The 23,778-nt window shown below is 40.8% G+C and overlaps 2 long non-coding RNA genes across 2 annotated transcripts; both read left to right on the top strand.

The window, feature by feature from the left end:
* On the top strand, nt 1-4,207 carry LOC130564584 (uncharacterized). Its single transcript, XR_008964284.1, has 5 exons — nt 1-23; nt 1,836-1,898; nt 2,216-2,245; nt 2,799-2,817; nt 4,173-4,207. It is a non-coding gene; the product is annotated as an uncharacterized LOC130564584 (long non-coding RNA).
* An 11,671-nt stretch (nt 4,208-15,878) lies between these two features.
* Nucleotides 15,879-16,924, top strand: LOC130564583 (uncharacterized). Its single transcript, XR_008964283.1, has 3 exons — nt 15,879-16,688; nt 16,769-16,807; nt 16,881-16,924. It is a non-coding gene; the product is annotated as an uncharacterized LOC130564583 (long non-coding RNA).
* Nucleotides 16,925-23,778: the final 6,854 nt, after the last annotated feature.

Raw genomic sequence — 23,778 nt, 5'->3', positions numbered from 1 at the left:
CGTGACCTGTGTTGGACTTAATGGTCAGTCCTGCATGCTCAAAAATTTGCACAGAGACGTTCTCTAAAATTAAACAGAAGTTTTATTATCAGATGTAAAAAGGGTAACAAAGCTTTGGGTTGTCAGTCGCTCTCCACACTCTCTCAAAAGCCAACAACCCAGATTATTCAAAAAACACACATATTTATTCAGTATTTGACGTCGTTCTCATCTTCTGACTCCTCCTTTTTTGTTAGTTCCTGCAAAACAACATCTCTCACAACACATGTTTTACATCCTGTGGTCAGTCGCTAGTTTCGGGGAGTGTTCCCTAGAGACAGTTTCTTGTGGCCGGACAACATACCAACATTCTTTTAGTAAAAAGAAAACACTCAATCATCTAATGCTTTTAATTATGTAGCGTTGTTTCTTAATCCTATGATTCATTAAAACACATCACAACTCATGATTATACTTAAAACATATGCAGTGGATTGATTCATAACATTTCTTTTCTGTGTGAGTCTGTGTGTGTGTGTGTGTGTGTGTGTGTGCTGACTTAGTTAGATTTATGGTTTCACCCCCTCTTTTCCTGTTTCACTCTGCTTGTCACAGCAGTAATTTTCCACTGAGTAAAATAGCAAGCACATGATAAAAGCACACAGCTTAATGATTTAATGAAAGAAAACACTTATTGATTATATTGATAATTAAATCATACTTTTAACTGAATAATATTTCCACACCTGTACAAAAAATACAAGTATGTGTGTTACACCACAGAAATGTATATATAAAGAGATAAATAACTGTGTATACATCTTACAAAAAGGTTGTATTTGTTAACATAGTAAATATGAATTAACATTGAACAATACAGAATACTCAGCATTTATAAATAATTTATTTATTAATTAGTTAATGCTATTTATCTACCAGATACAACTTTTTATATTTAAAAACATTATTAGCAAATGCTGAAATGAACATGAAGATTAATAAATACAGCAGAAGTGTTGTTCGTTGTTAGTTCATGTTGGCTAATGTTCTGTGTCTGAAAGCTGTGTCTCTTCCGTCTCCCATCTTGTTTTTTGACCTCGCCCCCTTGTTTCACTGTTAATCTTCCCGTCAGTGTTTCATGGCCCACAACTGCCCAATGTGATTGTTCCTAGTTTCGATTCCCCCATTTAATACCCTTGTGTTTGCTGTCTTGTGCTGGTTCGTTTTTCATTCCTGCTGTATTGTCCTGGTTCCTGTCCCTGTCCCAAGCTACCTGCCCTTGAAGTTTCAAGTTTTGAGTTAGTTAAAATCTTTGATTTATTTGCAGTTTTTCCCCCTCTTGGGTTTTTTTTTCCAAATAAAGTTTTTGAGTTAAAGTGCTGTCTGCGACTGGGTTCTGTCTTGCAAATCATGACAGAACGATTCAGCCACCCAAGAACCCAGCAGATGGCAACTGTGGGCACACCACCTCTTTGTTGGGGCCGTCGGAGACCACTATATTGACCCTGATGGGGTCTGCTGCGGTGTTGATGCCTCCAGATGGCGCTTTTTCTGTCTTCATATCAAATCTTGTATATGATATTAAGTTGAGTGTTTCATTGGTCAAATACGGAAATAGAATTTAACCGCGTAAAGTCAATAGTGCAACTTCCTTGTAAGGTGTATACACCATGAATACACAATTCTTTATATAGTTGATATAAAGTGCATACAAAGTGTATAGTATATATTGTGTTGTTGTACCGTATTCATTGACTTTTTGACAATTTTGATAAAAATATATAAAAAGTAAGCTTCAGGTGTTTATTATGCATTAAATTGTGTTTTATATAGATTGTCTGCTTATTTATTTTTAGTGACAACAAGCGTCAAGGATTCAAGAACAGACTGCACACCACAGCCTGATAAAAATTATACTGGTACTATACCATACTGGACTTCATTCAGATTTGGTTTTAAAGTTTCAATAATAATCATATAACATTTCCAATAAGATGTTAGAATTGTTTTTCTTCTTGTACCACTGCTACATTTTCTTTCACAGATTCATTTTGTATAGCGACAATATGCTTGGGATGTCTTGGTGTATTATTTCTGGGCTACATAATCTGTGTAAGCTGTTCATTTAGTAAATTTGAAGTACACAGAAAAAATATGCAACTGTCAATTATAAATCTGTCATGTAAGCAAGTTAATTTTAAAAGTTGAATGTATTTGATACTTTTTTGTTTTACAGATTGGTAAACAAAAAGGATGGAAGACACTGGTAGGTAAAAAAAATATGTGAATAAATGTAAACATATAAATGTCCAATTTCTCAAATAAATATATATATATTTGTAATATTATTTTATTGGGATTTTTAAACATCAAAGAACACTTTTATCCAACACGGCTTACATTGCATAGTATTATACTTTTGTTTCTGACTATGTGCAATCCCCTGGGATCGAACCAATGACCTTGGCGTTGCTAGTGCCTTGCTCTAACCACTGAGCCACAACAAACAAAAAGACCGTTCATATAGGATTAATTAATATGATTGCTTTCTATATGGCTATTAACTATAAACTGCTCCAGGTATGTGTTCACGGTGTGTGTTCACGTCTCACTGCTGAGTGTGTGCACTTGGATGGGTGAAATGCAGAGCACAAATTCTGACTATGGGAAACCATGGTTGGCCAGATATCACTTCACTTCAACTTAAAACTATGTTACAGTGTCCAGCACAATCCTAACAAAATACGTATTCATTTACATTAAACTACATTAAAATGCCACTGACACTAAATTTCATCCTTTGTTTTCTTACATTTTAGAATATCTTTAAAAATGAAGGTAAGAATGTTTTTATTTTAAATCTGATGCATTCAAATGAAACTTGTGCCATTATTATCTAATGAATTGATGTAACTGCATAGCCAAATGCTTGACGTCAAAAGGTTGTAAGTGTAACCCAAAGCCATTCTCTTAATGTTACAGCAAGGCACACAAGTTTTTCATATATAGATACATCTATAGATTAGTAAAATGAGCTGTCAAACATAAGATCAGATATATAAATACACAGGGACACTAGGTGACGGTATGTCCTTTTGACACAAGCCTGCATGCCATTAAACATGAGGTAACACACGTCACACGCAGTTTCTGCCAATCTCACATTAATCTTGAGTACCTATACAGTAGTATTGCATTCTTCGTATCTTCGAAGAGTATTTAGTTTGATCAAATTATTAATTATTTCAAGAAAAAGGCGTGCAGGGGGGCGTAACTACAGCACGAGCACAGAATACATCATGGCATTGTCCCTCACAAAGAAGAATTCGGAATGGCTTTGGGGTAAAGAGCAAACAGATGCACTGATGTCCCTCAAAAACAGACTGGTAAATGCCCCTGTGATGAGCTATTAAGATAAGGCAGGTACACGGTACAAAAGGCAACAGGAACAAAAAGACTACCATACAAAACGAACCAGCACAGGACAGCAAACACAAGGGCATTAAATAGGGGAAACTAACAAGGGTTAATTACAAGAGGCAGGTGTGGGGAATGAAACACTGATGGGAAACTAAACGAGGAAACGAGGGGGCGGGGTCAGGAGACGAGACAAGCAAGCAAACAAAACACGTGGAACTGTCATGACCCTGCCACAAGACTAGAAAAGCATAACAAGGTGAGGCAGGATCATGACAGAGAATATACTGATAAACACAGTAAGATGCTTGTGGTTCTGTATTTGAGCAAACAAATGTCACGTTTAAACAACCAAACAGCCGCTGTAAGCTAATGACAGAGAGAGAGACAGTATCAACATCTGGATTAAATGCATTTTATAATGGCAAAAAGTATCTTGTATATTAAGTGTACAATGATTATTAATATGGTTATTTTTGGTTATTAATATGTAGGCCTATGTTTGTATTTTTTCTGACCAACAAAATGTAAATTTATGAAAATTCAACAAAAAGCATCTTTCTTTCTTTCTTTCTTATTTTTTAATCTTACAGCACCTTATATTTACGGAAGAACTGAGTAGTGTGTCTGCAATTTTTAGTTTGCCTGTGCAACCATTTTACGTCATCGAAAAAAGAGAAAATGGCAGCCTCTTAAGGTTAAATTAAGTATTGCATTTAGGGCTTTTTTAACAACTAACAAGAAGAATAGAAAGTTTAACTGTTGGTTCATTTCAGGTGCTGAAGAGGCCAACCCTGCACAACAAGAACATCAATGTAAGAAAGGGTATATTACCAGTATAGTATAAATCCTAACAAGAAGAATAGAAAATTTAACTGTTGGTTCATTTCAGGTGCTGAAGAGGCCAACCCTGGACAACAAGAACAATGTAAGAAAGGGTACATTACCAGTATAGTATAAATTCTAACAAGAAGAATAGAAAATTTAACTGTTGGTTCATTTCAGGTGCTGAAGAGGCCAACCCTGAACAATTTGAACTACGTAAGAAAGACTTATTGTATAAATTATCCCACGTAAACACAATCTATAACAAAAATGAAAAGTGTAAATGTAAACAAACCCTGGACAACAAGAACATCCACAACGTAAGAATAATTTAAGCTAAAGTGTATAATTAAAAACAATACAATAGAAAATGTAACCGTTGTTTAATTTTAGGTGCTGAGGAGGCCAACAGTGAACAAAACTAACATTAAGAATGACATAAATATAAAATAAATATTTTTACCACGTCAACACAAATTACAATGTGAATATTTAGTGTAACTATGAGTGATTTATTGTGGGTGGGTCGTGGTCGGATGAGATAAATCATCAATGTCAACACTAAGCACATTTCTGTCACGTTTTGAGGTGAGGGAAGAACCCAGATGCAGGTAGGCGGTGAAGGGGTTAACACAAGACTTTATTAACAAACAGAAAATGAACCAAAAATCCCAAGATGGGGCAAAACGGTTGCTAGGCTAACCTGTTTGGTTGCTATGGGCGTGGCTTGGCATCTGCAATTGATAATACTCTAAGCTATGAGTGAAACGAACCAACCCCTGTGTCTCTATGATGTTCTGATGCAGAGATATAGGTGTAGCTAAATGGTTGGTAGGCTAACCTGTTTGGTTGCTATGGGCGTGGCTTGGCATCTGCAATTGATAATACTCTAACCTATGAGTGAAACGAACCAAGTCCCGTGTCTCTATGATGTTCTGATGCAGAGATATAGGTTTTGCTAAACGGTTGCTAGGCTAACCTGTTTGGTTGCTATGGGCGTGGCTTGGTATCTGCAATTGATAATACTCTAACCTATGAGTGAAACGAACCAAGTCCCGTGTCTCTACGATGTTCTGAAGCAGAGATATAGGTTTTGCTAAAGGGTTGCTAGGCTAACATGTTTGGTTGCTATGGGCGTGGCTTGGCATCTGCAATTGATAATACTCTAACCTATGAGTGAAACGAACCAACCCCCGTGTCTCTATGATGTTCTGATGCAGAGATATACATATTGCTAATCGGTTGCTAGGCTAACATGTTTGGTTGCTATGGGCGTGGCTTGGCATCTGCAATTGATAATACTCTAACCTATGAGTGAAACGAACCAACCCCCGTGTCTCTATGATGTTCTGATGCAGAGATATACATATTGCTAATCGGTTGCTAGGCTAACATGTTTGGTTGCTATGGGCGTGGCTTGGCATCTGCAATTGATAATACTCTAACCTATGAGTGAAACGAACCAACCCCCGTGTCTCTATGATGTTCTGATGCAGAGATATACATATTGCTAATCGGTTGCTAGGCTAACATGTTTGGTTGCTATGGGCGTGGCTTGGCATCTGCAATTGATAATACTCTAACCTATGAGTGAAACGAACCAACCCCCGTGTCTCTATGATGTTCTGATGCAGAGATATACATATTGCTAATCGGTTGCTAGGCTAACATGTTTGGTTGCTATGGGCGTGGCTTGGCATCTGCAATTGATAATACTCTAACCTATGAGTGAAACGAACCAACCCCCGTGTCTCTATGATGTTCTGATGCAGAGATATACATATTGCTAATCGGTTGCTAGGCTAACATGTTTGGTTGCTATGGGCGTGGCTTGGCATCTGCACTTGATAATACTCTAAGCTATGAGTGAAACGAACCAACTCCCGTGTCTCTACGATGTTCTGATGCAGAGATATAGGTATTGCTAAACGGTTGCTAGGCTAACCTGTTTTGTTGCTATGGGCGTGGCATCGAAGCTTCATGATGATTCTGGGACACTGATTGGTTGCCTGAGTAAAACAAGCCCACCCCCTTGTCTCTACGACACTGTGTTGCAAAGATATCCACATGGACTTTTTATAATGGGAGTCTATGGGATCGGTTGCTAGGTTGCTGTAAATGGTTGCTATGGGCGTGGCTTAATAACTTCATAATGATCATGTGACACTGATTGGTAGCCTGAATAAAATGAGCCCACCCCCTTGTCTCTAAGTGAAGATATTCAACACGGGATGGTTTTACGCCTTATATGGGCATGCTTCCTGTCAATGGGAAATTTTGGGTGGCTCTTACACCCCAGGGGTACAACTTACACCCCAATGTAATGTATGTTCTTATAGAGCCTGATAGCCTCTTCAAATGTGGTAACCCGCACGTTTCTACGAAATCCTTGCTCTGAGCTACGACCCGTCAAAGTTTGGCGCAATGTTAAGTCAATGGGTTTTTTCTGGTGTTTTTTCGCCCCTCTATCGAGCACCGGTCTAATGCAAAAAAAAATCTGTATCTAGGTTTTGAATGGGAGTCAATGGGCCATTATAAGTATACGGGACATTTTGGGTGGCTCTTACACCCCAGGGGTGCAACTTACACCCCATTGTGAGTGATGTTCTTACAGAGCTTGATAGCCTCTTGAAATGGTGTATCATCCAAATGTTTCTACGATGTCCTCGGTCGGTGCTACGACCCCTCAAAGTTGGGCGCAATGTTAAGTCTATGGGATTTTTCGGGTGGTTTTTCGCCCCACTATCGCACCCCATCCCCCCCCCACCCCGATCGCTTATAAAAGTCATAGCACACCATTCCCGAATAGGCCCATGGATTTGATGTATTCATTCATGGGTCTACGCTAAAAGCTGCGGGACAAGTAGCGTGCCAAACTTTTGGCGGAACAAGAATAATAAGAAGTATGTTCGAATAACAATAGTTATGCTTTTTCAAAGCATCACTAATTAACAAGGGACAGGTGTGGGTAATGAGACACAGCAGGAAAGCTATACAGGGAACGAGAGGGGCAGGGCCAAAGACGAGACACGAGAAAGCACATGGCATGTCAATAGTAAACAATGCCATGTCTTTCTCACACTAAACCTAAGGCTTTGTCATGACTCTGCCACAAGAACAAAAATAGACATGACATGATGAGGCAGAGTCATGACAATTTCAACATTTTAAAATGTGAACTTGTTTAAAACTCAATTTTTGTCAAGCTGCAGGCTCTCATGCTTGTGTACGCAGTCGTGGGGTCCATTTAAGCAGCAATGGAGCCTAAACTGATCTTAAAGACATATTTTTCTCATCAAACAACAAATACCAAATATGTCTATACTGTGTATGGTGTGAGGAAAAAATTGCATTGTGCTGTCAATCATCTCTCCTGCACTGACTGAATCTTCATCTTTCTTCATAACATTCAGCGAAACAAATAAAACATACACCTTTCTCCCTACGTGTAAAACAAGTNATCATCTCTCCTGCACTGACTGAATCTTCATCTTTCTTCATAACATTCAGCGAAACAAATAAAACATACACCTTTCTCCCTACGTGTAAAACAAGTACTATACATTCTTGTGAAATGAACAAGTGAAATGAGTTTACTATCAAACGCCAAATTCAAAAATTATTACTTTGTTAAAAAAAATGTAATGTGACTATGTTGGGTGCGGATATCAAAATGATAGAAATGATAGTGGGCGGCGTGTGGGTGATTTAATTCTGACGGCGGATTCGGGTGACGTTAGAGCTCATCCGTGCATCCCTAACTATTGTTTAATTTTAGGTGCTAAAGAGGCCAATAAGATGCTTTGCTAAAACCTAGTGCTATACCCAGTACTTGAGTTGTAAAAAAAAATCAGGGGGTATGGTGGATTGGATTTAACGTTTAGGGACAGATCATTTGTGCTGATGAAGCGCATATGGTGGGAGACCAACGGTGTACCCTTTTGATTATTGTTTAAGCACAAAGATAATTATGTAAGGAACAATTGACGACGGGCCGTTCAATTATCGAAAGTTAATGCACACCCCGAGGTGGTAATGCGGCCACGGTGCGAAGCGGAGTTACACCTCAGGTGTGCATTAACTTTCGATAATTGAAAGGACCGGAGTCAATTATTCCGCTTATACCACGGTCACAACACCACAAGACGTACGTTGTTCCGATAACACAAGACATTGTTACGATGTTTTATCTCAAGACATTTGTATGGTATTTGTCCCGGAATGCACTTGCTGGTAGGACTAATTTCTTACACATCTCATCTGAAGGCGTTGCTTGAGCCTGCATATGCAGTTTTCCGAGATTGAGAGGAAGACAGACTTGCTTCACTGAGAGTGAAAAGTCAAGTATCTGTATTTGATTTGTTTTCGTCGTATTTAACACCCCTGTTGTATAAGAAAAGTATTAAGAGAAAAAAGTGACACTGTGGCGAACCACAAGTAATATGAAGGGAGACATTCACCAAGGTACTGTACCTTTAAGGGAGGGAGGAGTTAGTTGTGTTGTTCCTGTTTCGTGATGTGTGTGCTGTGGTTTTACTTGACTCGCTGTTCGGTGTGAGAGTTATATTAAAGTGGAGAGTAAGCGGACCCGACACATCTTCGTTTTTGTCTCCTCGTTTATTGCACTCCACAAGTGGTGACCCTGACGCGAGTTGGATACGACTGAATTATGTCACACCACGACGGTGATGAAAATGCTGCTGCTAGCGGCGCGGCTAATGTCGGTGCTACCTGTGCCGCAACCGTCAAATTACCGGACTTTTGGCAGCACAACCCACGGCCGTGGTTTCAACACATCGAGGCCCAGTTCCAGCTGAGAGGAATAACACAGGACGTGACAAAATATTTCCACGTGGTAGTGGCTTTAGATGCCTCGACGACAGCCAGGGCTATGGCGCTGTTAGAGGCTCCTCCGGTTGACGGCAAATACGACGCACTCAAAACATTCCTGTTGAAGCTCTTTGAACTGTCGGAGCTGGAGAAAGCAGACCGCCTTTTGTCTCTGAACGGCCTTGGCGACAGCAAGCCGTCCGAGTTAATGGAGAGGATGCTAGCTGTGCTGGGCGCAGCGGATCCCTCATTCCTTTTCGCCCACATTTTTCTGCGGCAGCTTCCAGTACCCGTGCGCACCGCGCTGGCCAGTTCCCCCCTCCCTTCCTCCAGAGACTACCGGGCACTGGCTGTGGAGGCGGACAGGATTTTCCTCGCCAACCGGCAGCAGTTTGTCCATGCGCTGTTGCCCCCCCAGCACTCGTTTGCCCCGCTTGGCCCCCCGGAGGACGACCTGGACACTGCAGCTGCCGTGACGGCTCGCCGACAGCGTGAGGACGGGTGGTGTTATTACCATTCCAGGTTTGGGGCCAAGGCCAAGCAGTGTCGTCAGCCTTGCAGTTTTAGAGCCCAGGGAAAAGCCAGGGCCGGCGCTCATTAACAGCTATGGGTGTTGGCCGTGACTGCAAGCTGTTATTCATCACTGACACCTTGTCTGGCCGGCGGCTGCTGGTCGATTCTGGGGCTCAACGCAGCATCCTGCCGGCGATGACTGTGGACACTATGGCTGGCGGGCATGGCCCCCCGATGGACGCCGCCAACGGCACACCCATTCGTACCTATGGCACGAGGTATGTGGAAGTGTGTTTCGGCGGGCGGCGTTTCGGCTGGGATTTCGTAATGGCCGCCGTATCTACGTCGCTCTTGGGGGCGGATTTCCTCTGCGCTTACAGACTGTTGGTGGATGTTACAAACTGCCGCCTGATCGACGCCCTTTCTTTTGCTTCGTACCCCTGCACGCTTGGAGGGGTGGGGGCGCTTTGTCTGTCGAATACGCTTGCCACCGGGGACCTGTATCAACGCCTGCTGGCTGAGTTCCCTGACATAACCACGCCCACGTTTTCATCGGCAGTGGCTCAGCATGGCGTGGAGCACTACATCACCACGGTTGGCCCCCCGGTCTATGCACGAGCCCGGCGCCTCGACTCTGCCAAGCTCGTGATCGCCAGGGAGGAGTTCGCTACCATGGAGCACCTCGGCATAGTGCGCCGCTCTAACAGCCCGTGGGCCTCCCCCCTACACATGGTGACCAAGGCTGATGGTGGTTGGCAGCCCTGTGGTGATTTCCGACACCTGAACAACGCCACCACCCCCGACCGGTACCCGGTGCCGCACATACAGGATTTCTCCGCCCACCTAGCCGGCGCCACCATCTTTTCGAAGGTGGACCTGGTGCGCGGTTACCACCAGGTGCCTGTCCACCCGCAGGATGTCCCCAAGACAGCGGTCATCACACCCTTTGGCCTTTTTGAATTCCTGCGGATGCCTTTCGGCCTCAAGGGTGCAGCGCAGACATTTCAGCGCCTCATGGACTCTGTGCTGAGGGACATGCCCTTCCTATTTGTTTACTTGGATGACATTCTCGTGGCCAGCGCGTCCGCAGACGACCACCTGACGCATCTCCGGCAGCTATTCGGCCGGCTCAACGAGCATGGTCTCATCCTTAACCCGGCTAAGTGTGTGTTTGGCCGGTCGTCCATCACTTTCCTCGGCCACCACGTCACCCCACAGGGGGCCGTGCCCCTCCCGGCAAAGGTGGACACCATCGCCAGTTTCCCACGCCCACGCACTGTGAAGTCCCTGCAGGAGTTCTTGGGTATGGTGAACTTCTACAACCGTTTCCTCCCCCATGCGGCCCACCTCATGCGACCCTTATACGACGCCTTGCGGGGTGGGAGGCCGGCGGACGTGTTGGATTGGGCCCCAGCGATGACGGAGGCTTTTGATGCTGCCAAAACCGCGCTGGCCAACGCTGCTCTGCTGGCGCACCCGTCTCCGACCGCCCCAGTTGCTCTTACTTCGGACGCCTCTGATTACGCCGTGGGGGCGGTGTGTGAACAGTGGGTGGGCGGAGCCTGGCAGCCGCTGGCCTTTTTCAGCAGGCAGCTCCGTGACAACGAGAGGAAATACAGCGCCTTCGACAGGGAGCTCCTGGGTCTTTTCCTTGCCACCCGTCATTTTCGGTTCCTGTTGGAGGGCCGGCGTTTCACGGCTTTTGTGGACCACAAACCGCTGACGTTTGCTATGGCCAAGTCTTCGGAACCATGGTCTGGTCGACAGCAGCATCAGCTCTCTGCCATCTCCGAGTTTACTACTGACATTCAGCACGTGGCCGGTAAAGACAATTTCGTAGCCGACTGCCTCTCCCGGGCTGTTGCTGGGTCCGTCCACTTGGGCCTCGACTACGCTACTATGGCGGTGGATCAGAACGCGGACGCTGAGGTGCAAGCCTACAGGACAGCCCCCACGGCGTTGCTCATGGAGGATGTGATTTTTGACACGGCCAACGCTACGCTCCTCTGTGATGTCTCCACTGGCCAACCGCGCCTTATAGTACCTGCTGGCTGGAGGCGTAAGGTTTTTGACGCCATCCACGGCCTTGCCCACCCGGGGGTGAAGGCCTCTACCAAGCTGGTGGGGGCCAAGTTCGTCTGGCCAGGCCTGCGGAGGGACGTCAGGGCCTGGGCTGCTGCCTGTGTGGCGTGCCAGCGCGCAAAGGTGACTCGTCATACCAAAGCCCCCTTGGCACCCTTCAAAGTGCCAGAGAGACGTTTTGATCATGTGAATGTGGACCTGGTGGGCCCCTTACCCCCCTCCCGTGGTTACACCTACCTCCTCACCATGGTGGACAGGACTACCAGGTGGCCAGAAGTGGTTCCCCTGTCCTCGACTACATCAGCTGAAGTGGCCCGGGCGTTCATTATGGCTTGGGTGGCCCGTTTCGGTACACCGTCTGACCTCTCCTCGGACCGAGGTCCGCAGTTCACATCGGAGCTTTGGACTGCGGTCGCCGAGGTCTTGGGGGTGAAGGTCCACCGTACCACAGCCTATAACCCACAGAGCAATGGACTTTGCGAGCGGTTTCATCGTGACATGAAGGCTGCGCTACGGGCCAGCCTTACGAACTGCGACTGGGCTGACCGCCTCCCATGGGTCATGCTTGGCCTTCGCTCCGCCCCCAAAGAAGATCTGCAAGCCTCATCGGCCGAGTTGGTGTACTGCCAGCCTCTGCGCGTTCCGGGGGAGTTTCTTCCGGATGCCACGGCCCAGTGGTCTGTGGCCTCTCATCGGGCTGTGTCCCGGGACATTGCCGATGCTTTTGTTCCTATTCCCACGACTCACCATGGCCTCCCCCAATCCTACGTGCCCAAGGATTTACCGTCGGCCAAGTATGTTTTCATCCGCCACGATGGCCATCGTACCCCGCTGCGGCCCCCCTACGATGGACCCTTCCGCGTCCTGGTGGGAGGGTCTAAGAACTTTGTTGTGGATATGGGGGGCAGGCCTGAGCGGGTGGCGATAGACCGTCTCAAGCCTGCTCATGTGGATATTGGTAAGCCGTTTCAGCTGGCCCAGCCTCCTCGGCGAGGGCGCCCCCCTGCGTTAGCCTCGGCCCCTGCCCTGCCCCTTCGCCCCTCTCCTGCTAAGCGAAGCCGTTATGGCCGCCTGATCCGCCCCCTCTCTCCGTTGACTTTTATATACACTGTAAACGCTGTTCTGTTTTGCAAGTATGCATGGAGACCTATGTTTTATTTGGGGTATATGTTCGGTCTGGCCTGTTTTTAGGGGTGAATTCTGGGGGGGCCTGTGTGGCGAACCACAAGTAATATGAAGGGAGACATTCACCAAGGTACTGTACCTTTAAGGGAGGGAGGAGTTAGTTGTGTTGTTCCTGTTTCGTGATGTGTGTGCTGTGGTTTTACTTGACTCGCTGTTCGGTGTGAGAGTTATATTAAAGTGGAGAGTAAGCGGACCCGACACATCTTCGTTTTTGTCTCCTCGTTTATTGCACTCCACAACACGGAGGTTTTTGCGCCAGCTGCGGTTCTCTCAGTGGCATAGAAAGCTTCCTGCTGTGTGTTTTAAGTCCCGTTTACCCATTCCACAGACCAGTTTAAGATGTTGTTTTTGTTATTTTTGTGCTTCGTGTTTTATCTTTAACCCGCTGATTGTGTCATGTAGTTTGCCGTTACCTTTGATACATGCTTTAGTTTTTCGTCTGAACAGTCCTGTACAGTGCTCTCGCCATTGTTGTTCAAATGTTCATGCTGTCCATAAATATTAAGTTATTTCTTCTCAGACAATGGAATTTGCCTGTCACTTTGTCTATTGTTAGAAACGTATTCAGTGGTGGACAGTAGGCAAACTGGGCGCAGTGATATGGAACTGTAATTCGGTCGACAAATCTGGAACTACTTCATAGGTGTGCGTTTAACTGAAAAATAATGCACACCCGTCGAACGTTCGTCAGCCAATCAGAATGAAGCATTCAACAGCCCCGTGGTATAATATATTATATTACTCTAAAACAACATGCATGCTATTGATATACTACGTATCAGATACTCCTGTCTTTGATCTTGACCAAGGCACCTCAGAATTGGAGTTGGTCCCCAGGTTGGCATGGCTACCACTGCTCCTACATAGTTAGGGTAAATACAGAGGACACATTTTCCCACTGGGTGCAGGTGCAACTTCATACTCATGATACCTATAAATCTATTGGGAATTCATCTATTAAATGTTGAAACAAAACCTCACAAAACATTGTAAATGAACATGAATCCTCTCAAGTCAAGTCCATTTGAATTGAAGTGCAAGAACAAATGGATTAAACAAATGTACCATTTACAAAATCTGAAAATAATACATATAATACAAATACATAGCACCACCTGACATTTCTTAAACTTGAGGTGGCCAAACAAAAGACTAAAAAATGGGAAGCAAAATTAATAACTGATCAGTTCAATGCTGCAATGCTGCCTACCCCATTCTCCTCTACAGTATCTCATAGAAGCTTCCAAAGAGTTTCATAATCATGTTTTTTAATGTAAATTAAAACAATGGCATTGTGGTTTTGTTAGAATGAGCAGACAGTCAAGTAGCCTACTGTCAAGTTAGGTTTTTTTTTATAAAATAAGAGAGCAGTCACCTAGCCCATATTCAATTAGAAAAATGTTTACTATTCCAGTAACAGGGTTTCCCCCAGAAAATGTGTTAGTTTTGTTAGTCTTTAATTTCATGCAAGGAAAAGTAATGGCTAGTAATGGCTTTCCTTGCCGTTGCCATTTATATGTTGTAGACTGTTTGGCGAACAATTAATTTTTTTCATGAATTTCATTTTTAAAGAAATTACAAAATTGTTTCTAATGACAAATGCTAATAATTTAAGGCTATTACAACATATTAAGGCATACAAGTCTTCCTAGTCAGGGATCCCTTTAAAGCAGTTTGTGGGACTCAACATCCCTCCTCGGCACATCTTATCTTGAATTTTTTTGTTTTGTTTTGAACATCAACAATGTAAGAAATATGTATTTTTTATTCGATGTCTTGTTTGTGCAGAAACTATAGCATGTATTAATCTTAAAGTGTACAAATTATTCCATGTCAAAAGTAATTACAACAAAAACTAAACATTAAAATGTTGTTTATTTTAAGGTCCTGTAAGGCCCAACGCTGAACAACACTCTCCACATCGTAAGAAATCCTAAAGAGTATAATTTACACTATTACCAGTTACCAGTAAGAAGTGTGATTTTGGTTTAATTTTTATTCTGTGTCCAGTTCTTGCAGGAACTACAGCCATTCCTACAACAAAGTTTAATGTTTAACAAGTTTATTACTGATAAAATTTTTTAAGGGTACTTGGGTTCTTCATAAGGTTATGTCAGTGTGGCAGCTGAGGACTGTAATATTTACAGTCCATTGTCTTTCATGTATATTCATATATACTGTATACAGGTGAGAATTGTTTTAACTTAGTGATGAAAAGGGTTTGCTTAGTGCAGAGGCGTATTAAGACCTCATGGTGCCCCTGGGCAACAGCCCCAGAGGTGCCCCCCCATCAACCCACCTACCCACACGCAAGAATCCACTCATTAAAAGATTTATATATTAAAAGATTTTATAAGAATGAAACTCAGCAATTTACAATATACTATTTTACAAGAATTACACATTAACATGACACTTTTGTAGAATAGAACACAAAAAACAACTCTTTTCATCAAGCATTTTTAACAATTAGGCCTACTGTAGTTAAGGGGCACCTGCTTTGTGTTGTAATGTTACATTTCAGGTTTTGATGTAGTGAAAAAAATCACTAACATTTTTTTAACAGGTGTAAATGTTGTGCGTGCCACAAAGTGGAGGTACAGGGACACACACACACACACTATAGTTTGTATGTATGTATTCACATTAGGGGGACAATGGAACAATGTACAGATTTTCAGGACATTGGGACTTTAATTCACCAAAGTGGCATTCACCAGATTACAATGTATAGCAAGGTTATTCATAAAAATAACATGAAACGTTATTGTTACTATTTTAACTGCTATACAGCTATTCAAACACTCTATTTAAGCACAGTATGTGTATATTCTTCTTACTAAACGATCACATAAGTACTAAGATAAAAGTGTACTCCACTAAAAAGGACAGGTATGAATTGATTGCTATAGTGATGACACCGACCGTTCTTCACTTTCACTTTAAAACCCAGGTTTGGAGGACCTTAAATAGTGGCCTTACCTCCACGTACTATTAGCAGACATTATCGGCACTATACATCTTATTTCTGACGCATGCCATGTATATATACATTTATTAATCAGTGCTAATCCCCGCATTTTTAGTCTCCGCTACAACAATGCGCTCTGCATCGTTCCCGCTTCCATCTGTTTGAAGATTAAAGTGTACACGAAAGACGACTCGCCTCATAACAGTCACTTGTGATTGGCTGAATGTTAATTCACTCAAATCTATGTAACTAACCAGATAACATGGGCGGGGATATTGGCGGAGGTGTGTCGAAAAAGTGCGGAGGACGGAACCATTTTTATCTGAAAGTGGGGGTATTCCCGCACATGGTGCCACGCCTATTTAGCGCAGATGCGTGATTTAAGTCTTAAAAATCAAGTGCTTATGTACATTTATAAAAATATATTTTGTATTGCGGGTTTATTTGGTGCCCCTAAAGTCTTGCCCAATTGCCCATATGGTTAATCCGCCTCTGGCTTAGTGGAAAAACTGGCTTCTTCCTCTGAGGAACATTTGGAAAATAACACACATTATGTCCCACATTGAGGCTCAACAAAAAGAGGCTAAAATGTTTACACAGGTTTTTTAAGAAGTGCCAGTATTAAAAGGTGCTTGAACATATCTTGAATATGCTTTTCTCTTATGGACAATAACATGCAAAATGTCACAATCACAATGAATAACATTTAATTCAAGTTAGTAATTTTAAGATCTTTTTTTAACCCCCAACCTATTTTAACCAATTAAGAAAAGGTATAATTTATACTATTACCAGTGTAGTATAAATTCTAACAACAAGAATAGAACATTTAACTGTTGTTTCATTTCAGGTGCTGAAGAGGCCAACCCTGAACAATTTGAACTATGTAAGAAAGACTTATTGTATAAATTATCCCACGTAAACACAATCTATAACAAAAATGAAAAGTGTAAATGTAAATTTTAGGTCCTCTGATCAACCCTGGACAACAAGAACATCCACAACGTAAGAATAATTTAAGCTAAAGTGTATAATTAAAAACAATACAATAGAAAATGTAACCGTTGTTTAATTTTAGGTGCTGAGGATCGAGGACAACAGTGAACAAAACGAACATTAAGAATGACATAAATATAAAATAAATATTTTTACCACGTCAACACAAATTACAATGTGAATATTTAGTGTAACTATGAGTGATTTATTGTGGGTGGGTCGTGGTCGGATGAGATAAATCATCAATGTCAACACTAAGCACATTTCAACATTTTAAAATGTGAACGTGTTTAAAACTCAATTTTTGTCAAGCTCTATGCAGGCTCTCATGCTTGTGTCGTGGGGTCCATTTAAGCAGCAATGGAGCCTAAATTGATCTTAAAGATTTTTCTCATCAAACAACAAATACCAAATATATCATCTCTCCTGCACTGACTGAATCTTCATCTTTCTTCATAACATTCAGCGAAACAAATAAAACATACACCTTTCTCCCTACGTGTAAAACAAGTACTATACATTCTTGTGAAATGAACAAGTGAAATGAGTTTACTATCAAACGCCAAATTCAAAAATTATTACTTTGTTAAAAAAAATGTAATGTGACTATGTTGGGTGCGGATATCAAAATGATAGAAATGATAGTGGGCGGCGTGTGGGTGATTTAATTCTGACGGCGGATTCGGGTGACGTTAGAGCTCATCCGTGCATCCCTAACTATTGTTTAATTTTAGGTGCTAAAGAGGCCAGCCCTACAGAATAAGATGCTTTGCTAAAACCTAGTGCTATACACCTCTGTAGGATGAGGATCAGTACTGTGAATTGTGTAAAGGGTTTAGATACCATACTGTATATATTATTCTGCGGTATAATTTGAATTGTTGACCTTTGAATTGCTCCTGGATAATAACTGCTCTTGTTTTTTCATTTATATGTTTTATTTGTATTGTATGTATCTTTAGTAAAAGCATAAGTAAAAGTAGCTCGTAAGTTTGAAAGTGTTAAAGTTTATGCAAAACCTATTTAGGAGAAAAATATATGAGTGCATTTGGGGGTGCTATTATTTTGTCACAGAAATGATATATTCATTATTGTTGTTTTACTTACATGCTCAGTTAAATGCCAAAGTTTATATGTTATTAAACTTTTGTTCAGTTGACCTATGTGGTTGTGTTACAGTGTATACTGTATATTAACCGATAGAATGCTTCTTCATATAATTAATGATATCTGAGTAATAATAATGTTTTGTTATATGTGCTATTAAACATACACCGTAAAACGTTGCTGTAGTTTTGCAGCAGGTTTGCCAGTTACTGTAGATTTAATTACCACTTAATACTACTTTCCTACTGTTTTCAATTTGAGTTAAACTTTACTTTTAAACACTTTGACTTTTGAGATTCAATATGAGCAAGAATAGACTTGTCTCATTACTAGCCTTTCTAGCAAAAAATGACATTTTTCCTAAGCATTTTTGTCTTGTTTTCTAGCCTACAGTATTTCTAAAATACTTCTTTAATTACGGTACATTTACATAACAAGAAAAGTGACCTAAGATATTTAGTCTTGTTTTATGAAAGAAAATACAAGAACTAAGTAAGTTTATGTTTAAAGCAAAATTGTAAATTCATCTACAGTAAATTACTGGCAAACCTGCAGCAAAACTACAGCAACGTTTTACCATGTTTTCATAGAACATATAGAACTATGAAGGTTAATACTGATCTATAATGTTTTTCTATAACAAGTATAACGGCTCCCAAACGTTTTCTTCTGATTATAAAACAAAACATGAACGCTTCAACTGATGTCTTAACGCTTTATATTTTCTTCCAAAGGGTCAGCATCATACACCATAGACAACGTGAAAAACGTGTGCATCATCCAATCAGAATTTCAGGAGACATTAGTGCTTAATTTTCAAATATTCCTTTTTAAGTCAGACACTGAATCCATGCTTTTCTCCTCGTGGTTCTAAAGTCACAAGGTCATAACACGTGACATGCTCAAACTGACATTAAATTCGCTGACCTGTAGGTGTCACCTTTACCAAAATTATTATGGCTTAACATTACATCACCAAACACATATTTCACAATATATATTACAAAATACATTCACCACAAAATGCTTTCGTGAAGTAACTGAAATTTAAACACAAAACACTTTAATTCAGTGACAGCTACAACAAGGCTAGTTTATATCTTGACAATTCTGTACATGTGAAATCTAAATGTTTTATGTGTGTAATGTTGGCCTAAGTTTTTATTATTATTACAATAAAAGTGTGCTGGTCATTAAATTCTGCATGACATGTTTTTCCATGGAAGGAAACACTCAAAATGCTACTGCGCGAAATGTTACAGCTATTGGCATATAGCCATTTACTTTGTATTGAAAATTAAAAATAGCTTAACATACAGTACTAATTTATTGTACTGCTGTTCTAGCCACTAGATGACCCCATAACAACAGTTTCTTCTCTCATTTTGTTAATTTGCTAATTGCTTAAGTTTAGGTGTTAAATCTTAGGTTAAAGCATGTTTCTTTGCTTAAAAATTTAGTAAAAAAATGTGTTATTAAATTGGCACATCTTGGCTATCCATGTAGTGCTTATAGTAACTGTCTTGTTATATGGGTTCCTAGAGTGGTGCCCACATTAAAAAGTAAAAAAAACTAGGAAAACACTGAAAGGATTTAAAGGAATATTGAGAATTCTCTCTCTAGTTTTAAACATTCCAATAAATTCTTTCCCTATGTGCTGTTTCCACCAGTTTTTCATAAACATTCCCATAGGCTTTTGTCCACTGTGTGAATCTTGTGTTTGTTTATGTCTATAATAAACTATACTATAAATCTTCAAACAATACCATTATAGTCACAATGCATTACTGGGCGTATTGTACACCGAAATACGTGATTTTAACCACTAGAGGTCAGTAATATTCTTTTCAGAGACAACCTTGAGTTGAATGAACCTGTGTGGGCTAAAAATAAGTTGGTTTCACCTCACCCACACAAAGTATTCAATGAGGGAAAAAGTTGATATTCATGTATTATTTCTACACAATGCACTTTTACTTGTATTAGTGGCTAAAACCCAAAGCAACCTAGAAATGATATTACTAACATGCCACAACCTCAAGTTTTGATTAAAACTGCACAGAGCAAAACACGTTTTAAAGGGGTCCTATTTTGCCTATTTTTAAAGTCTTTATTATATTTGTGATGTGCTAAACAATTGGTCTTTATGTTTGAATTAAAAAAAGGCTTTATATGTTTCACCTGTGTTTTACACGATCACCTTCGCTGTGTCCGAAATTGCCTACTATACAGTAGGCAAAAATGAGTCATGAATAGTAAAACTTCTTAAACTTCTTAAAATTCAGTACGTACTGCATGTCACAGTATGCGATTTCGGATGCAGCACTTGATTCTCAGAAAACAGGCTGTTGAGTTCCTGGTTTTATGAAGTCCCTCCTTTCAAAACGCTGTGAATGGTTGAGCTGTGCTAGTCTTTTGTGATTGGTCTGCTTAGAGTCATATGACATGATTAAAAACATTAACTTGTGTTTTTGGTGCAATACAATACAATGTGTTTATAGGTTTTAAGGAGGAAAAACTCATTATTTTGAAAATACCGAACATTATTGTAGCTCCTCTATGCCCCGCCTTTCTAAAACGTGTCGATTTTGACAAAACTCATTGCTCTGGAAAGCACAGTGTGCTCTGATTGGCCAGTTGAGCAGTGCGTAGTGATTGGCTGAATACCTCTAGCGTTTGGCGGAAATGTTGGTCAGTTCGCCTCGCCATCCACTCGGAGTGGATTCGCGTCGGACCAGTTATTATAAATAGCATAAATACAAGTTTATAAGTGCATAAAGACTAAAACCAATATCGGTTTTGCCTTCAAACCTAATTAGGAGAATGAAACCAACAGATCGACCAGAAGGACACTTTACAGAGGTATATTTTTATTTTGTCGTATGCATTTCCACTGTGACATGGCGGCTGCAGCATTAATTGAAGCTACGCCTTCTTCTTTACGTGTACATTTAGGCGGCGTCATGCAAACATTACCACAAACTGGCGTAGAAATGTGGGGGCGTGATTGATCGAGGCGTTTTGGGCAGATCTGGATCAGACTTCTCTTTTAGTTAAAGTAAATCATTTTGTGCAAAACTTTGAGTTTTGTGACTTTGGACATCTTACACATGCACAAACGGTTATATGACACTCTACTTCAAAAGCAAAACATGAAATCGCGTTCAGTCACCCCTTTAACCGGTCCTGCCCATTACCCTATCTGTGTTTCAGAGGGCAGGATCGATGTAAATTTGGGGATTCATGATGTCACTAACACAGGAAAAATTTGTTGTACTCCAACGAGCCATTCATTTCCGTCTTTAAAAAGTGATTTCTGTTAAAGAAAATTTTTCCTTTTCTGTGAATTTTGAGTTGGCAGATGTTGTTTATGCTCAGCTATACTACTCACTAACTAAATTTAAAGGAGTGAACTCCATCAGTCAGACCTCCCCATTAAAAGACCAGTCAGGGAAATGTAGTGACATGTAGTGGTGAGGTTGCAAATTTCCGATGACACAGATAAGCATTCAAGTCATAAAATAAAACAAACTTCAGATTGCCATGTGCACACCAATATTGTGTCATTATTTTCTGCTGTAAAACTATTCTACCTGTTTATTATAATCGTAGGACAATCTGTTAAGTTGTTTTGTGCTGTAAAATAATTCTCCTTTTGTTGATGTGATTTGGATTTCATTAAATTTTGCGCTGCGGTAGGAAACTCTGACAAGGTCAATCCAACACCGGCCACTCTCTATAAATGCGTATGTGTGCACATCGACCATTTCACTTTTTCGTGTCATTGTGTAATGACAAACACGAGTACAGTATATATTCACTGAAAAACTGATATTTATACACTTTTATTTTCAGCCAATACCTCTTGTTTTGTGTGGAGAGAAACATATTATTGTCAGTCACGACATAATATGCCTTCTCTCCAGTCTCGTCTTTGGCCCCGCCCCTCTCGTTCTCTCGTTTAGCTTCCCTTCAGTGTTTCATTACCGACACCTGTCCCAATGTTATCTCCCTTGTTAGTTCCCCTTTAAAATGCCCTCGTGTCTATTGTCCTGTGCTCATTCATTTTGTATTGTTACCTTGCTTGGTCATCGTGCCATGCGCTTGCCTTGCCCTGCCCTGCAAGACGTTGTGTCGTTGTTTGTATTTAGTTTATTTTTTGCCCCCTCATGGGAAGTGTTTTGTTTTCCTGTTTTGTTATTTAGTCCTGTCCTTGTTACCCCATCGTGGGTTTTTTGTTTTGTGTTTAAATAATCTTTTTTTTGTTGTTAACCCCTTAACCGCTTGCCTGCAATTGGGTTCTTCTCCCGCTGATCCTGACACCTCGGTGAAAAGTAAACTTTTAAAGATAGATGCGGGTGGAATTAGTAGCTGCAGTCCACAACAACGCTGGAGTTTCAGGCAGAAAACAAGATCTTATGAAACTAGCGTCTTTAAAATACCTTAAAAGTCCAAAAATTTATGTCCTGAAACCGCATTCAAAACTCAGATGTTTTTACTCACACTGTTTCGATGGCAGAATAGTGTCAAGATGGGTACACCTGCCGAAGACATTCACACATTACATCAAATAGGTAGAGTTTGGTTGTTAAATATATCAAATTCATATTTCATGTATTCATGTTAAGCTAAAATATGTTTAATGATAATCAGATCCAAGAAAAGTGATTAGTATCTGTCTGTCTATATATACAGTATATATATATATAACAACTGTGGTGTTTGTCTCTGTGAGTATGCATGATGTAAATTTTGGGTGAACGTGCAGGGAAATACCTCCAGTCAAACCGCAACTCTGGGAGACCCTACTGTATGTTCTTAAGTAAGCTTCTCTTCTGATGCAGGTCAGGGTGTGGTGAGCGCTGGCGTTTCTCTGGAACCAGAAACTTAACACTGCATCTATGGCTTGGAGTGGGTGGGCTGGAGGTGTTTCATGCAAAAAGAGACTTCATTTTCAAAAAGAGAAAGAACTGTTTACTCTAGAAAAATCCACAGCCTCAACCCTTAGTTTAACTTCATGGTTTTACATGGACTGTGTTTTTGAGAATGTATTACTTTCACCCTAAAGGTTAGACACAGACGTGATACATGTGGCCAGAGACAAAGATGTGTCATTGGACAGCATTACACCCCGTATAGGGGCTAATTACAGTATAAACACTGGGGCAGCCCCCTAGAACCATATTGACACTGATGACCCACTATGGGCGTCAAGATAGACCAGTTTAAGGGACATTACGCATTAATCATACATGAAAAAAGAATGTAAAGTGTACCAGATTTAGCCATTTTTATTTCCAGTTTCATCCTGATTAGGACTCAGGCCTAATGGGTGATTAAAGAGACAAATGACCAGCAAATGTACAACTATAGTAGTTGTAAAAAACATTTATTTTGGGTAAATGCATGCTGTTCTATAGATGGTTTCATCAGATGCACTGGTCTGGCCTGAAGTTGACTTCCGGTCTGTGTTTGTTGGTCTGGCTAGTGGCCAATAATATAACTATTTATAATAATACTAATTTATTTTACTAATTTATTGTATGTTTATTTTATTAAAATAACAATTTGTTGAATGGGTCGTGTAACTTTGTCGCATTTAGGATTAGCCAAGTAACGTTTGTTCTACTGGTAACCCAAAATAATACAGGCTAGACTTTCTAACTTTCTAGCTATATGTAATTGATTTGTTATTTCTTTTGCTTGTTATCAGAAATAATCTGCAGGAACTCTATTCTTTTTTTGTTTAATTATTTATTTTTTATATTTATAAAACATTTTTATTTATCATGTTTTTTTATAATGAATATATTTTCTGTTTTTATTTGAATATTCTATTGCATTTTTGGCTACATTGGCTGCATTATTTGAAA

The sequence above is a fragment of the Triplophysa rosa genome, linkage group LG14 (genome assembly GCF_024868665.1).
Source record: "Triplophysa rosa linkage group LG14, Trosa_1v2, whole genome shotgun sequence".
NCBI lineage: Eukaryota > Metazoa > Chordata > Actinopteri > Cypriniformes > Nemacheilidae > Triplophysa > Triplophysa rosa.
The sequence above is the reverse complement of the archived record's forward strand: the minus strand, read 5'-3'. Positions and strand labels throughout refer to the sequence as shown.